We start from the raw sequence: 16,964 nt of genomic DNA on the forward strand, positions 1-16,964 counted from the left end.
ATCATACAGGATTTGGATCAGAAGACTTAAATAAATTAGGACTTCCAGGTGCTCTGAAATGATATTGCATTTCCATTTCTATTGCATAATTGCTCTTATCATATTTCCACTGGATGCATTTGCTTATTATGGTTAACTTTTTTTTTCAATTTCGCTAGTGAACTTTATAATTATCAGACATAAAACATACCCCCGTTAGCTGCTGCCTAGCTTGTTATCCAGGCCTGGAATTTCTTTGATCTAATTTTATTATTATTCTACTACCTTATCTATGACAGGCATATTATTTCATTTCAAGATTATCCTATATCAAATTTAAGATTAAGTTTTAAGATTAGTTGCAGTACATCAAATCTGCTTCTGCCTCTCCCTTCAACCCCTCCACCCAAAATAAATATTGCTTAGGTGAATTTGCATGAAATCACATGCCAGATGTATCTTCCTGAGGTCAGGAGTCATTAGTTTCTGAAACTAATAAAGTTTTCTTTAACTTCAAAAAAGAATCTAAAGCAGAGATCATTGGTACTCAAATGTGAAATCAGCTAGTATCTGTTATAGCAAAATGATTTATAAGCTAATTATGTATCATAAAAGTAGGGGGAAAATCCTGAGTAGCAGTCAAAAAGAAGATGAGCACAATTAAGCTTCAAATCCACAATATCCTATTTTTACCTATAAATAGCAGAAATACAGCTAGATTATGAAAGAGCATATGTTTACGCTATCGAAAAAAATGGCAATAAAATTTTAAATTACACACTAAAAGTCAAATGTACTTAACCAAAATTTAAAAAACAATGTTCATTGTTGAGTACACATTTTCTTTTGGCAACTGTCCTCTTAACTTCATGCAATATTCTTATTTCACAATATTTTCAGAACTTACCACAATGTTTCCATATGACCACCATCATCAGATTATTGTAACACGTCCACATTTCAGTAGCAGGCAAGTCATAAAAGCATGTGTAAAAAGAAGGAAAACAAAGTTAATAATTGAATAGTAATCATTTTACGATTACCATATTAAATATTAATAGTGTTGTGTTGATGCCACTTAATAGCTGATCCTTCAATGGTTCTTTTTTTTTTATTATTTCAAAGTTCCATTGAGCTGATAAAGAAAACCCAAGTACTGATTAGAAAAGGAATTTTTAAAAAAAATAAAAGGACTGTGATTTAGATGAATAAACTGAACCTACAAAGAAAAAAATAAGACAAAGTTCAAGCCACGCAAAAATGCCAAAGAAGAAAGGAAGAGAATGCTTAATGATAACATGATGTTGTGAACAATGGGAGTTGAGAGAGTTGGACTAGAGACAGATAGCAAAAAACTATCAAGTAAATTAATGTAAAAGAAGAGGCTTAAAAAAAGAATAGGGTTTACTTTGAGAAATGTAGGTATTTTATTTTAAAAATAAAGTGCCAGACAACACATTCCTTTCCTGATATGTGGCACTGTTTTTATTTGGGCTTTAAATCTGCAGCAGACACAGACAAACCTGGAACACAACAGATGCTTCCAGCTTCAACTACTATCAACCTCAGCCAGCATGCCAATGCCAGGAGATAGACCAAGCTATAATCCAAAACATCTGAAGAGCTGTCCACCTTTGATCTACGTTGCTTTCTTCACAAGAAAATTTTGGGTCAAAGATAATAACTACAAATAAATATCAATTGCCCCATATAATAGCAGAATAACAGAGTTGGAAGGGACCTTGTGGGTCATCTAGTCCAACCCCCTGCTCAAGCAGAAGACCCTATACCATTTCTGACAAGTGGCTTTTCCAGGGTCTCCTTGAAAGCTTCCAGTGATGAATACTATATTTCTCCTAGGCGCTGCTTGGAGTGTCCAAGCACAGGTTAACTTCAGCTTGCTGCCCAAGGAACTGAGTTTAAATTTTATTGTAGCTCCGCCTCTTGCTTACCTCAGAGGCTCAGCTTCAAAAAACTCAGTTGCCCTACAGGACGTTTTTCTGGGGCTCCAGTACTTGGGCAACAAGCTGGACCCCGATCCTTCTAGCTCCTTATTTTTCCATTTCTGGATGTTTTTAGTTCTTTAGACAGTGCTTGTCCTTCCTTCCGTTTCTTCCGTTTGCCTCCAAATCGCGCGGGCAGGCTCCCTGGAGCGTTACCATCCCAGGAGCTGTTTTGGGCAGTTCTTCACGTTGGGACTCGCTTGGTGGACGCCTGCGAATTTAAGCGGTGAGGTAGGCAGCTAGGATTCCCCTTGCAAGGAGTGCTAGACTCCTTGAAGCCCCGACGTTGCTCCAGGCGCGCGCGAGCAAACGGCCGCCATTTTGGATAGCAATTTTGGCGCGATTTCACTTCCTGGGCTCCAGCCTGGCCGCACAGCCTGTCCAACTCAGCAGATTGCCGCGGAGGGCTGCCATAAGCGCAGGGCCTTGCTCTGGGTGGCCAGGCAGGCTCTCTCCCTCCAACTCCTTCTCCAGCGGCTACAGGGAACCTTGGCCTGTCAAACCACCCTACCTGCCTCAGTGCGGATCTGTGGGTGCTCGGCTACCTCTCCAGCCAGCTCCAATCAGCCTCTCCCTGCTAACGCTCCTGGGCCCAATACCACCGGAGGCCCAGCGATTGGCCTAGGCCCATCCTCCCTCAGGCCTGCACCTTCTGCTTACCAACACCATGAAGAAGCAAGCCAGCCCTCATGGCAGCATTGCGGAGTGGCAAGAGGACATTCAGACCGCGCCCACTCCCAGTAAACGCAGTAGGCCCAATCCTGTGGCCAAGGGTAATGGGGTGGTCGCCCCCTTCAAAGGGAAACAGCCCAAACCGGGGATGGCCTCTAAGGCTGAGGAAAAGATGGCTATGAGATGCCAGAAGGCCCAGGAAAAACAATTCCAGAGGGCTCAGGCTTCGCAGCGCAAAACTTCCATGGGCTCCAGTTCAAATGAAGCGGGGATGGGCCTTCCCTGAGTAACCCCCAGCAGGAGGATTATCCTTTAGGCCCAATTAACGAGGATTTGGGGTTTTCCCCCAATCCCTCCAGCACCCCTCTGGGGTCCCCGATCCATTCCATGGCTGAAGACTCCCTGGAAGATATGGATATATAAGTATCAGCGCACTTATTTCACTTGAATTATGTCCAAGAAAGGCAACAATACTTAAAAATTCACACTATGTAGTTGTCAACAAAACAACAAAAAATATGTACAAAATCCAAAAGTTAATAGACATTTAATAACATCACCTGAATACAGCCATTACAATGAATATGAGCAGCTTTCTTTAAATCATCATAGGACTATTATATGGTATGAACAAAATTCTTTAGATATGGCCTTTACATAATGGCGTGTTTGAGCACATTATTACATAAAGCAAAATTGGTTGAATGGACATATTTCTCTAACCCAAAATTAATATTCAAAATGTCAAAAATAATTTCATGCACATCACTGTTGGGGCCTTTCTTTTACAATATTTTCAATTCAAATTTTCCCAATTCTTCATCACACCACTTAGTTTTTCATTGTACAAGCCAATCTGCAAGTTATAATCTTTCCTTTCTAATCACAAATCAATTTAATGTTATCTGAGAAAAAGTACTTGCGTCCATCTTTCTGAAACCTATCCAGTTTTTTTTTTATTTACAAGTAGTTATCTAAAATGTTTTATGTTTTCATGTATAGAAGAAAGGGGGGGATTTAAACTTTCCCCCTTACTTCCTTTTTATAAGAACCCTATGATTATTACTTTGAAATAATCTTCTTTGGCATAGACCGAGTAGCAGGCTCTATAATTATTGGCAAATACTTTTTGAAAATGTGTATGTATTTTCTTTAGGAAAGAAATACAGGACCTCAGCTATTTGATTTAAAGCTGTCATGTTTCATCTGCTTTTGTACATGTAAATGTGTACCTGTAAAATAAATACCATACTTATTTGAGTGTATTTATATTGCATAATGTTGCATTTGCAAAATACGGAAGAGTATGAAACCTAGGGCTAGTCAAATTCCAAACAACGTTTTCACTCCAAAGGTGATTTGAATAGGAATTTTCAAGCTTCAAATTAATCAATGGTCACAACTTGACAAGATATTTAGGTAAAGAGCCAGGGCACTAAAGTAGAAACCAGGATACTGTAAACCAAGTGGGTAGCTTTGAGCCAAGGGGTTTTCTTCGCACAACCCCCCTCACAGGGTTGTTGCTGAATAAAAAATGGCAGATGGGAACATTGTGTACTCTACCTTGAGTTATACACAGTAAAGGCAGGATTATTATTATTTAAAAAATAGTATCTGATACTAATAAACAGATAAAAATACTATCCTGCATTAAGAGGGTTATTTAAACAAAAGACTGAAGAACAAAATTACTTTTCATTTAATAGTTCTTATCTTAGATTCTAAATATAAATCCAAAGAGAATCAAAACTACGCCTCTACTTTACATCTTCCAAAAGAGCTGTCAAAACAAGAGATTAAATGAATTAGTTTGCTGCTGTAATGACTCTGATTACTAAACTTTCAAAAATATTCTTTATGAGCTCTTGGATCCCTTAACTAATTTTAAATATGCTACTTATTTAGGAATAATATTACTATTTTTTCTAAACCATACAGCTGAGGTATGATGTAGGGCACGGGTGTCAAACGTGTGGTGTCATGTTGCCATCACGTGATGCATCACAACCTTTTTCCCTTCGTGGAGCTAGGGAGGGCATGCCCTGTGCGTGACACATCCTGCCTGCAGGTTGCCAATTTGACACCCCTGATGTAGGGATTAAGGTGTTAGGCTTGGTCTAGTGATCTTAAATCCATGGAAACTTGCTGAACCATTCTGGACTAGTAATTCTTTCTTGGGCCAAGGTAAACGCACAAGGATGCTGTTGTGGGAAAAAATAATGGGGCCCAAATAAGAAAGGGAGTGGGATATAAATCTAACAAGAAAAACATAAATATAGCTAACTAATGCATTCTTCAAAATCACAGTAAAAAAAATTAAGATCATACATTTGGAAACATATGTTTATTATTTTACAGTATGAGTTTCTTGAGTCTATATACCATTTTATAAATACAATGAGATAATGGAACATCTATCTCCAGATAAGAGAAACTATATTCTTTTATCGCCAAGAAAGGAAAGGCTTACCGGGAAAAGATAAAAAAACAATTCTTTTCTTTGTAAAATACTTGAATGCAATAGTTTATTATGAAATTTTTCACAGATGTTATGGGCAATGGGCCTGGAAAAACATTTACAGAAATACTACAGTAATGACTGTGGTGATTTTTTTTTTTAGCAAACAGAATTGTATCCTACAATTAGTGTAAACAAGTGTAAGATTAAGAATATTACACCATCCCATAGAGGTTTGAAAGGAGGAAAAACAGAATTAGAAAAATTAAGATTTGATCGATTGTAGATTTCATTAAATTGCATGCATTGAGAAATCTTATTACACACATATATTATCCAGTTATGACGTATACATGTATAGTGTTTAAAATGATTTCTTCCTGCATTGTATACAACGAGGAAGCATATTGCTCTTTCTGGATTTGAGGCTATCAAAACGTGAAGTGCAAAGACATTAACTGATTCCATTCCTCAAATCCTTTAAAATAGGAGAAAGTGATCAAAATCTCGAAAAAGAATGACCAAGGTTCTTAGGAATCTGGAAAACTCTTGAGTAAATGAACATATTATGGCCTATTTAAGCCCCTTGATTCTGTGGAAGTAGTAAAAAAAAAGTTGGGTACAATAGATGGAAGAACAGAGGAAGCACAAAGACATCAGACTATACTGTGATGGTGATTTATATTTTCTGCTCCTGAACAAAACACAGTTTGGTTTGTGTTTAGGGGATACTTAAATGCTAATCCACAGAGGACTTTGAAGGAACCCTGAACAGTCTAATGTGATTAGAGAACAAATTTTCTCTATAAAATAACATCTGTCTTAACTTATATTCCAATAAATATAGCGGTCTCCATGGTTCTGACTGAAGTGTTTGCCTGTCTGATGTTGATGGATACATTTCAGCTTGTTCAGCATAAGCAAGTAGACAAGAAAATTCAGTAAATATAATGGTTATACATATACGTGGCATGACATAACCGCGAACGTCAAAAGCGCGCCGACAACACAGCGGCGCTAAAACCGCGATGTCAAAAGCGTGCCGACAACAGCGCGCCGACAGAAGCGCGATTTAACTTAAGGTAAGGTTTAGGGTTAGGTTTAGGGTTAGGTTTAGGGTTAGGGTTAGGTTTAGGGTAGGTTTAGCGTTAGGTTTAGGGTTAGGTTTAGGGTTATTTTTAGGGTTATGTTACAGCGCGCTTCTGTCGGCGCGCTGTTGTCGCACGGTTTTGACGGTGCGGTTTTGTCACCGCGCTTTAGTCACACGCGCTTTAGTCTACCGCGGTTTTGTGGTGGAACCATACATATACACTTCAGAAACAAGTAAGGGATGACTTGAGGAATCTGATAAATGAAGCCCTGGTGTAATATTTTCATTCTGAACCAAAAGAAAATCATATGCCAAAAGATTGATAAGCAATCATTGAAGTACCAGTATAGTACAATGGTATTGGTCCATTTCCCTAATTTCTCTCAATGCAACCTATCTCAAAGGACTGCTGTTGGGATAAAAATGCAAGGAGATCCCCATGTACCCCCCACTATCTTTAGCTTCTGGAATATATAAATCTAACAAACCAATTAACTATGTCTAAAATATTAACAATCGTGCACATAATCTTGTGGCTATTTTTCCTGTGACAGCCTTGTAAAGAGAATTTGGCACCCTGGATATGCTTATCTATTGTTCAAAGTACAAAATATTTCTCTATCTCCCCAAGCTGTCACTAGCACTTCTTCCTCTGGACCTCAGTTTTTATTTTCTTCGCCTTTTCTAAACAGCTATTTTAAATAGTCATGCAAGAATTACAGCTAGGGTCTGGATAAATGCTATTGTACAACAAGAATGACCAAATTAGATGTGAGAGGAGAACCAGTTATAGATGTCTTCCCATGGGGGAAGTCATTAAAAGCAGAAATATGATGCTTAAAGTTATTTTCCTGACACATCACTTAAAATTACAACAGCTCTCAACTAAACAAAATGACATTTGAATTTTCAACATTGTCCAACTGAATTTACAGTATAAGACTGGTAGGACATCATCTGCCTTTGATAACTCACAAAGTTCTTCTCTCTAATATTGTTACACAATTTCTCCACTGATGTTGCTAGTCTCTTCAGAAAAATGATGGTTTTACTGTGGATTAAACAAGAATAAATACTCCAATGTATTCCTAATGTTATAGACTATGCATTCTATGCAATAATGTATAGAACAAAAATACAACAGAAAATCTATGCTTCTTAAATTGCATTTGAATTTTAATACACTGCCGTGTCAAACACACAGAAAAATGAAAAAAGAACGTTTTAATGCAGTTGTTCAATTTGAATAGCCTGATGAATAAACCTTGAAACTAGTATTTGAGAGTATTCCAGTATTTGAGGGGCTGCCACAAAGAGGAGGGGGTCAACTTATTTTTCAAAACAGCAGAAGGCAGGACAAGAAACAATGGATGGGAACTAATCAAGGAGAGAAGCAACCTGGAATTAAGGAGGAACTTCCTAACAGTGAGATGAATTAACTTGTGTAACAGTTTGCCATCAGAAGTTGTGGGTACTCCACTGGAGGTTTTTAAGAAGTGACTGGACAGTCACTTGCCTGAAATGGTATAGGGTCTCCTGCTTTATCAGGGTTGGACTAGAAGACCCCCAAAATCTCTTTCAGCTCTATTCTGATTGATTGATTGAACTAATCATGCAATATTAGGAATAAAGATAAAATTTAGCTCACCATGCATAGCACTAACCATTTGGGGTCACATTACATAGAATGGTACGAATTTATCACAAAAGACTGTGTGAGCAGGCAATACAGAATTCATTTTACCAATCACATCTCTCCCTAGAGCTTCTCCCCACAAATACTTCAAATAAATTCTGATAATGAAGCAATTTCAATTTAATGAAAACACTTTCCAATTACTATATAATTCCATGTCCTAGAATTATCGCCAACATATTTTTGTCCCTTTGTCAAAAAGGGAGGTATATAGACAGACCATTTTCTTGGCACTGTTTGTTAATGTGCTGTCAATTCTTACCCTCTATATTTGAGTTTGACAGAGGTTATGAAGCTAGAAATGTCAGTTCAGCTCCATGCAGTAATTTGAAGGACAATTACATCTTCAGCAGACATTGAAATTACAATTCTTCAGGCATCCAGTTAGCTGTGAATATTTTGGAGCATAGCAGATATTCTATTTTTACAGAAAATCTTTCAATCAACCTACATTCCATCTTTTGAAAAATGTCTATTATTGGAATGCAGGCCTAACTGCCCAAGATCTATCACTTATATCTCAGCTTAATTGATGCTCAGACAAGCAGTATGTTACCCACTTCATGGTAGGGCTACGTTTATAGAAGTATTTCCCAATGCAGGTAAAGGAAGAGTTAAAAATCCTTTCATTTTTTTTAGAATACTGTGACTCATATTTTATCCATCCAAATTATAGATGAGAAAGGCGAACATAAACTGATTGCAGGATTTTAAAACTATTTTTGCATTTAGGCTTCAGTAAATTTTTGAGATTTTCAAAAAGAATGATATAAATTCAGAAAAACAAGAGCCAATGTATGAATTAGTATATAGATGTTGAATCAAATCTCATTGCTTATAAAAATCAAAGTTTATTTGCAAGGACAGAAAGCTGGGGTGGGTGGGATAGTGAATGGCACTAATGTGCACCAGATTTCTCTATATTTCCCTCTCTGCTATAAGACAAATGGGATGTTTTTACATATTTGAGGCATGTAATCTAACAATTAGGCAAAAAAAAATCAGAGGTACATCTAAAACTTTAATGAATTTTGATGCTTTAAAACATATTTAAAATTGTACTTTGAAAGAAAGGAATCAAGCCACTATGTAATTAAAAAATGAAATTATATTCTAACATAAAGCTCAAAATGACAGTTATAATTTTTTATTTTACTAATGTCACAGCAATTCTGTTCATGTTTAGTTATATAACTAAACCTTTAATCTGCAGATCACTGCTAATTCAATGCTAACATCTGTTGATTTAGGGTAAAGTTCTTCTGCCGAATTTCTGAAAAATGGTACTGCTTAACCCTTATTTAAATTGCACTAAAAACAAAACAGGAGTTCAAACTTTCTGAAATGCACAACAATAATTTTAAATTAAAATCACTGTGACTACTAAAATGTTAATTCCATTTTAGTGGAATTAAATCTAAATTTAGATTTTAGATTTTTTACAAAGACACTGTTATAATCGGGTATATTTGGTTTTTAGGGATGAACATATGTAGCAACAGTATTTCCAGAGCAAATAATGTAGCTATTTTTAGCCTACTATCAAGTATTTTAAGTATTTTGGCAATGAAAAGCATTGCATACATAAAGCTACAGGAACCACCGCAATACTTAAAATAGAACGATCAGCACTTGCAAATGGTTTTCCACATAACTGATCCTATGAAGTTTAAGCCGTTTTATATATGGATCTTCATAATCCCATGAAATTAGAGTTTTCTATTAAAAGACTTCTAAGAATTGTTGGGCTGTGTAAACTCTGTGGTTAGATATGAAATTTGCTTTGCTTGTTAAATTACATGCATTTGAGCACAATGCAAGATAAGGTGTCTTAGCCATACAGCACTTGAAGAGCTTGAACTGGAGAATTATATTCCCCAAAAAGCCACTTTCTACAGGCAATATTCCACCAGAGAAAAGCTGCAAACATACCTAATTATTTTAACATTTTCATTTGGTCTACCTTTTAAAACGCGTTATCTAATTTGAATTTCCCAGTTTATCATGTAGAATGGTTATTATTCATATTTTCCAATTTTTGCAGTATAGATCCTGACTAAGGTAAAGATAAAGGTTCCCCTCGCACATATATGTGCTAGTCGTTCCCAACTCTAGGGGGTGGTGCTCATCTCAGTTTCAAAGCCGAAAAGCCAGTTCTGTCCGCAGACATCTCTGTGGTCATATGGCCAGCATGATTAAATGCCAAAGGTGCATGGAACGCTGTTACCTTCCCATCAAAGGTGGTCCTTATTTTTTCCACTTGCATTTTTACATGCTTTTGAACTGCTAGGTTAGCAGAAGCTGGGACAAGTAACGGGAGCTCACTCACAAGTAACGGGAGCTCACTAGGGATTCGAATTGCTGAACTGCTGACCTTTCTGATCGACAAGCTCAGCATCTTAGCCACTGAGCCTCTAGATCCGTGATGGTGAACATATGACATGTGTGCCACAGGTAGCACGCAGAGCTATTTGTTAGAGGGTGCGAGGTGTTGCCCTGTCAGCTTCACTTCAGCCTTCATTTTCGGCCGTTTTTCACCCTCCAGAGGCTTCAAGGAAGCCTCCTGAAGCTTCCAGAGGGCCTCAGGGGGAGAGGGCAGAGGAGGCCATTTTTGCCCTCCCCAGGCTCCTAGAAAGCCTCTGGAGCCTGGGGAGGGTGGAAAACAGGTCCATTGCATGGCAAAAGGGGGGGGCACACATAGAATTATGGGTGTGGGCACGCCTGTGCACAATTCCCCTGCATTTCCTCCGCTTTTGACACGCAATGGGGAAAAGGTTAGCTATCACTGTTCTAGGTCATGATTAAAATTTCTTAAAGAAATTTATTATTACAGAGAAATAAACAACTTTATTTATACACTGTAATATATATTCCATATTTCAAGGCATTTAATATAATTTGACAAATATAAATAAAGTAAATATAATTTAAAATATAGTACAATAAACAAACTCGTCTGTGTGTGTGTGTGTGTGTGTGTGTGTGTGTGTGTGTGTGTGTGTAATTTGACAATTAATAGCCAAAAATGAGAAAATGAGACGAAATACCTGAAGGTTTATGTTTCTTAGCCCAGAAAGTGAAAATATTTTTTTGCCTGTTAAAATGAGAGACCTCTAAGGGCAGAGGTATCTTAAAGGACCTTTCTAGTCAGACAGTTCCTTGGTGGAAGAGACTGTCCCTTAGTTAGTCACGCGCTGCAAGCAATTCTGAGTTTTAAAGAGAGTTATTCTGATACAGTGGTTAAGGAACTGGACAAGGACCATGGTTAAAAATCCCTCCCTTCAACCTTGCCAGTTTACTGGGCAATGGAACAGGATTCCCTCAGATTCAGCAGAATCTGCCTCTCTGAATTAGTGAGGGAAAAACCTGGAAAATTATGAATTCCATTTTGGTTCCTAAAGGAAAGGCAGGACATGAATCTAACAAATAAATTTACCTGATATCAATACCAACACTCTGAATTGCTCAATGAGCTGTCACTATGGATCTTTCAGAACAAGGATCATATATGATCACTGTCAGGGGTAGGCTGCTGGGGGCTTGCACGGGTTCAGACAATCTTTTAGCTAGGATTCTGCCCAGTTCAGTGAACCCCCAAATGCCACCCCTGGCTGGCCACACCCACCTTGCCCTGCCACTCCCACCCCACTCCGCCCATCCCAGGAGTCTCCACACGGTCCAGTCATCATGCCAGGTAAGTGCACAATCTGCATGGAGGCTCAGGGAGAGGGAGGAAATGGACCTACCAGAGGTTCCGGAAGTCCAGAAACAGGCCTATTTCCAGCCTCTAGAGGGCCTCCGGAGCCCGGGGGAAGCACATTCGCCCTCCCAGAGGCTCAAAAAAAAGCCTCTGGAGCCTGGGGAGGGCGAAAAACACCCCCTGCCATGGTGCAAGAGGCCGACTAGGCCATGCCCATCATGGCCACACCTACCCAGCAAGGGGGCAGTGAACCCATTACTGCAATTTTTGAAGTCTACCCCTGATCCCTGTATTTTGCATTGTTGGCAGCCTAACTGCCATTTTTTGCACTGAATGCAACTTTCAAACATTTTTTCTTAATAAAATCATATTTTAACAGGATATAACTAAAGTGTAGGTTATTATAACCCAATCCAAGCAACTTAAAAGGGGTCACAGGTAGCAAATTTGTAAGAGTAATTCGGTAAAGGCATGTACTTCCAAACAACCAGTAAATCGAGTGACAACTGATGATTCAGAACATTGAACTTGCTCTTTCAAGAGGTATGCAACTCTGTCCAAAAATAATCTCAAAGTCCAGATTCATATTAGACAATTTTGTCTGAATTATTTTTATCCCTTTCTCTCTCACCCAGTGCATTACGGAATCTTGAGTACTTGGAAGCTCAATGATGAAGAGTAAAACAGCCAACTATCATCAGGATAAAAGTCCCCACTCCAAATGCTAGGTAATCCGGAAGTTTCATGAAGATGTGGAAGTTCACAAAGAATGAAATGTAAACCTGAGGGGACAATTACCTATGTGTCAGATAGCAGTCCCCTGGTATCTTCTTTGAGTGTAAAGGATTAGAAGCACTGTAAAGTACCCAATGACTTCAGGTGTTCCAGAATTATACCATGACTGATGTCAGAGTATGAATCATAGTCATACACTGGAATAGACATGGCAACAGGTCAGTCAATGAGGACTGTTTGTATAGACATTGTAACAGGTCAGCAAATGGGGACTGTTTGTAAAGTGAAACATAGTATTTGTGTGTAAGGGGCTATAAGAGACAGTTTAGAGTCTGGGCATGGCTTAGACTTGCTGAACTGTACAGAAGAGTTGGTTTGGTTTCTGTAACTTTGCAGTTTCTCTACAATATAGACTTCTGTATCTCTCTACTCTGTAATGACTTGCTTTTATGAATATTGCTTCTGTGTTTCTGATTTTGTATGCTGACTTCTGCTGTATGGTATTCTATGTAAAGAAGTTTCTTATGTAATTGAATCCTGCAAAAGTTCATTTACTTGTGCGCTGTTTGGATGTGCTGCACAAACTCTGACAACTGATAGTATGACAAGCTGTTTTAACACAGGGGTGTCAAACTCATGTTCCGAGGGCCGAATGTGTCACATGCTGGCCACACCTACCCCCAATTTAGCGAAGGGGGGGAAAGTCCCTATACATCATGTGACAACAACATGACACTGCAACACCCCTGTGTTAAGAGTTTTAAGAAAGTAATAAGGTCTGGGTCTCCTTACCGCACTGCCAGTTTCTGGTACTGTCATCCACCAAGGCATCCAAAGCAGAGCTGGTACCATGCCTCAGTGGAAATTCAGAAAATAAAAATCATTTGAATGTGGGTTGCAAACTCACCACCTTCTCATTTACATTTCCTAAAAATAGCATGATTGAAATGACCCTATAATTGAACAGATTTCCTAAATCTGATTACTATCTCCTTTGGGCAGACAAGAACACTACCCCCTCCAACAAGAAGTACCCTTAACCACCGGGAACTCCCATGTTACTTAATTTGGAGAAGAGTCATGGTGGTGTAGTGGTTAGAATGCAGTACTGTAGGTTAATTATGCTGACTGCTGGCAGTTTTATTCTCACCTACTAAAGGTTGACTCAGCCTTCCATCCTTCTGAGGTTGGTAAAATGAGAACCCAGATTGTTGGAGGCAATATGCTGACTCTGTAAAACCACTTAAGAGAGGGCTGTAAAGTATTGTGAAGCAGTATCTAAGTCTAACTGCTATTGCTATTTAATCTAGCAGGACAGTTAGAAGTCAAATAAGCAGATGGTAGCCCTCATCTATCCACAAGTCAAAGGGAACCCCAAATAATAGGATTAAGGATTGACAATATTATAACTTTATGATCTGCCTCAACACTTGGGCCCAATAATGATGCCATTGGCTTTGTATACAAAGAATCAATCAAATTATTCATTCTTTTGGCTCCACTCCACAAATATCTTGGTGGAGGAAAACGTGTTCTGTGTTGATGCAGTAGAAGCAGTGGAAAAACATTCTGAGCTGCTTTTGTTGCAGAAAAATAGATTTCTTCAGACTGGCCAGATTCAGAGGCAACCTGATTTGTCACTGGAATTCTTCCACTTAGGATCCAATTGACATCCTATCCCATCATCACTCTCAGCTCCCACCCTAGGAAACCAAAGATACAATATGGTTCTGAGACAAGAAAGAGGATACTTAGAGCAATAGATTCAGTTGCCCAGTCATTTCAATTTTTAACAGATCAGCCAGTTCATTAATTTCCTGACATATAAGAAATTATCCAAATGCTTTCATGAAGCCATTCACATCCATTAGCATATGGACAAATCCCTGTTAATGGGGCATCCACTGAAACAAAAGTTTATATTAGCCATCAATCTAAACTGGGCAGGGAGCAACTTGCCTCTCCCAAATGAGAACCAATTCCAGCTGCAGAAAACAAAATCTAACATATGTTCTGCTATATGTGTGGAGTCAAAGAATAGTTTGGACAGGTGTATGATGATAATAGAAGGCATGAGATCCTGACCCATTCCTATTTCAGAAGCCATGATGTGCATCCTGAAATCTTCTAGAACAAAGAATGTAATCAAGATCACCCTGGCTCGCTCAGTAAGGATGAAGCAGATAAGTGAACAGTACTATACATTAACAATATTTCTATACTATGTCATCCATCAAAGAAACGTCACGTACTCAGAATTGGCAGACTACCAGATGGGACATTTGGTCAGTAAGATGATATTCCTATAGAGTGGATAGACACAGCCACTCCAGTCTTAGTCTGCCATACCACAGAATAGCCTGGTAGAAAAAAAACAGCAAGAATAAAATCCCCCCTCCCCTTTTTAATGAAATCTCCGTAACATAAGCCAGGGCAGATGCCCTAGCAGAAATCCATCTTGCACTGAACAGGATAGAAGGCCACCATCATTATACCTTGACTTCCTTGCTTAGGCTGCAATCTGAAAGGAAAGGAAGCCAGAAAACAGCCTGACCACTTTACTCTGCAACTGTCTTACTGCACCCTTCCAGGATGTATTAGGAAAGATCCATCTAAAAATAAATATTTCATGCAGAGTTATTGAAAAGGTCTACAGAGGCAAGTCTTTCTTTCTCGCTTTGTTAGAACTGGGTATCTAAAGCTAAATATGAGGATTTAAAAAACATATTTAAATAATACATAATTAAACTGTGGAATCTGCTGCAATTAGATATGAAGTTGGTCATAATTTCAAAGTCCTAAACAGATTCTTAAAGGGTTATCAATAGCTGTTTGTTTATTACCTCCAGAATGATAGGACAGCATACACTCAAAACTCACTGTGTGATGAGCCTGGTTTCAGACATGGTTTCTTATGGCTCTTCACATATCCATACAGACACCCAAAACAGTTTGAATTGTTTATTGAGACATTTCCATAGGAAATAATTTTGATAAAAAGGAAAGGAAAACAGATGGGCTGGCATCAGTATCAGATGCTTTGCAACATTACAGATAGGGTTTCAAACTCTGGGAAATGGAGACAATGGTGTCAATAGACTTAGCCCTAATAGCTTCCTGAAAATGGACTGTTGGTTTCAATCCAGAGAAAAGGTGGGTATTGATCCTAAAATGCATTAGGCAGTGTTTGCACTGCTGAAGGAATAGTCTGAAGGTCCACAATGCATTTGAGAGCACAATTTGGGGAAAGAGTGCCAAAGAAGACTATTGCAGGACCTAATCTACGGATTGCAGGGAATCTTAGATGGTGTAACAAAATCAAAAGTTTTACTTGCCTAACAATCATTAGCTATAGCAATCCCAGCTGCCACTTCATCTGACTTGGAAAGAAAGAAAGGTTACTGCCATTAATTCTCAATTAAGAAGGAGAATAGGTAGGGGTACAGTTAGAATACTGCCCACAGGCTGCCCACTCTTTACTCTGCAACACTTTACAGTATGTTAAATTTGTATCATTGGTAGGGATGTAGTTAGAATCGTGCACATATATGGTAAATCTATATCATAACCTGCATGCACATAGAAGATTCAACTTGAAAGATGGAGTTCAGGAAAAAATATCTAATTTGCATTTTTGAAATTCTGTTTTATTAAAGAAGAAAAATTGGTGATGAAAGAAAAAGAAGTAAAGCACCCTTAAAGTCTTGAGGCTTAGGAAATGAAACTGACTTTGCTGTGTTTTATCAGCTATTTGAATAAAATGGGGGGGGGGGACATGACAAATTCTAATTTGCACTGCTTCTTTCAACCTGTTTCAACAGACCCCATGACAAGCTGATATCCATAGTGGCCACAGGGAGACTGCTCTTTTTTTATAGTTTTGAGTTTCCTGATTGACCATTGCATGACACATAATGCTTGATTTTTCTGAGCTGTTCACTTTGCCAATAGAGTCCTGTTGTTGTCCAAAGCGGTTTAAGAACTGAAAGAGGTCATAATTTAAATTATTAAGTACACCTCTATACAGAAAGCCAGCTTGGTGTATTTCCTTACTTATTTATTTAAAAGATGTAAAGGGTCACCTATCTTAAGCGACCTTGGGTGGTTTACAACAGCCATTAAACCAATAAATAAAACAATGAAAAATAAACAATCATGCACCATAATTGTCCCTCTATTTATTTACTTAAAAGATAGGGTCATGGTATCAGGCTAGAAACTGGGTGACTGTGAGTTCTAGACTCAGGCATGAAGCTGACGGGGTAATCTTGGGCCAGTTACTTTCTCTCAGCACTAGGGAAGAAGCAACTGCAAACCACTTCCAAAAAGAATTGCCAAGAAATCCATGAAGACTTATCCAAGCAGTCATCAGGAATCAAAAACTGATTCTCATACACAAAAAAGCTCCCACCTCAAAATAGTTGTAACATTAATCACAGATTTCCCAGTCCATTTCTCAATTCCTCTGTCCTCCTTGTGGTGGAATTTAAGTTCAAAAAAGTCACTATGGGAGACTTTTAATAAGCTTAATTGTAGTGCAGAACAGAGTTACGATGTGGTCAAAAAAGCCCATTTCATCAGTATTATAGCATAAACAGGGAGCTGGCAGTAATAGCCTTTATCTGGTGAAC

At 38.4% G+C, this 16,964-nt stretch overlaps 1 protein-coding gene across 2 annotated transcripts in view; it reads right to left on the reverse strand.

Moving 5' to 3' along the window:
- Positions 1 to 16,964, reverse strand: part of EPB41L3 (erythrocyte membrane protein band 4.1 like 3) — a 157,511-nt gene that overhangs the window by 137,378 nt on the left and 3,169 nt on the right. Inside the window, exon 1 of one of the 2 annotated variants that reach the window (XM_087707228.1) lies at positions 887 to 1,119. The exons of the other annotated variant lie outside the window; for it this stretch is intronic. The gene's annotated coding sequence lies outside the window, so the exon portion shown is untranslated. Of the gene's footprint in view, positions 1 to 886; positions 1,120 to 16,964 lie in introns of those variants that run through there. 2 annotated transcript variants of the gene reach the window in all.

The sequence above is a fragment of the Thamnophis sirtalis genome, unplaced genomic scaffold (assembly GCF_051295495.1).
Source record: "Thamnophis sirtalis isolate CommonGarterSnake01/CBP01778 unplaced genomic scaffold, rThaSir2_p1.2 scaffold_2, whole genome shotgun sequence".
In the NCBI taxonomy this organism is placed as follows: Eukaryota; Metazoa; Chordata; class Lepidosauria; order Squamata; family Natricidae; genus Thamnophis; species Thamnophis sirtalis.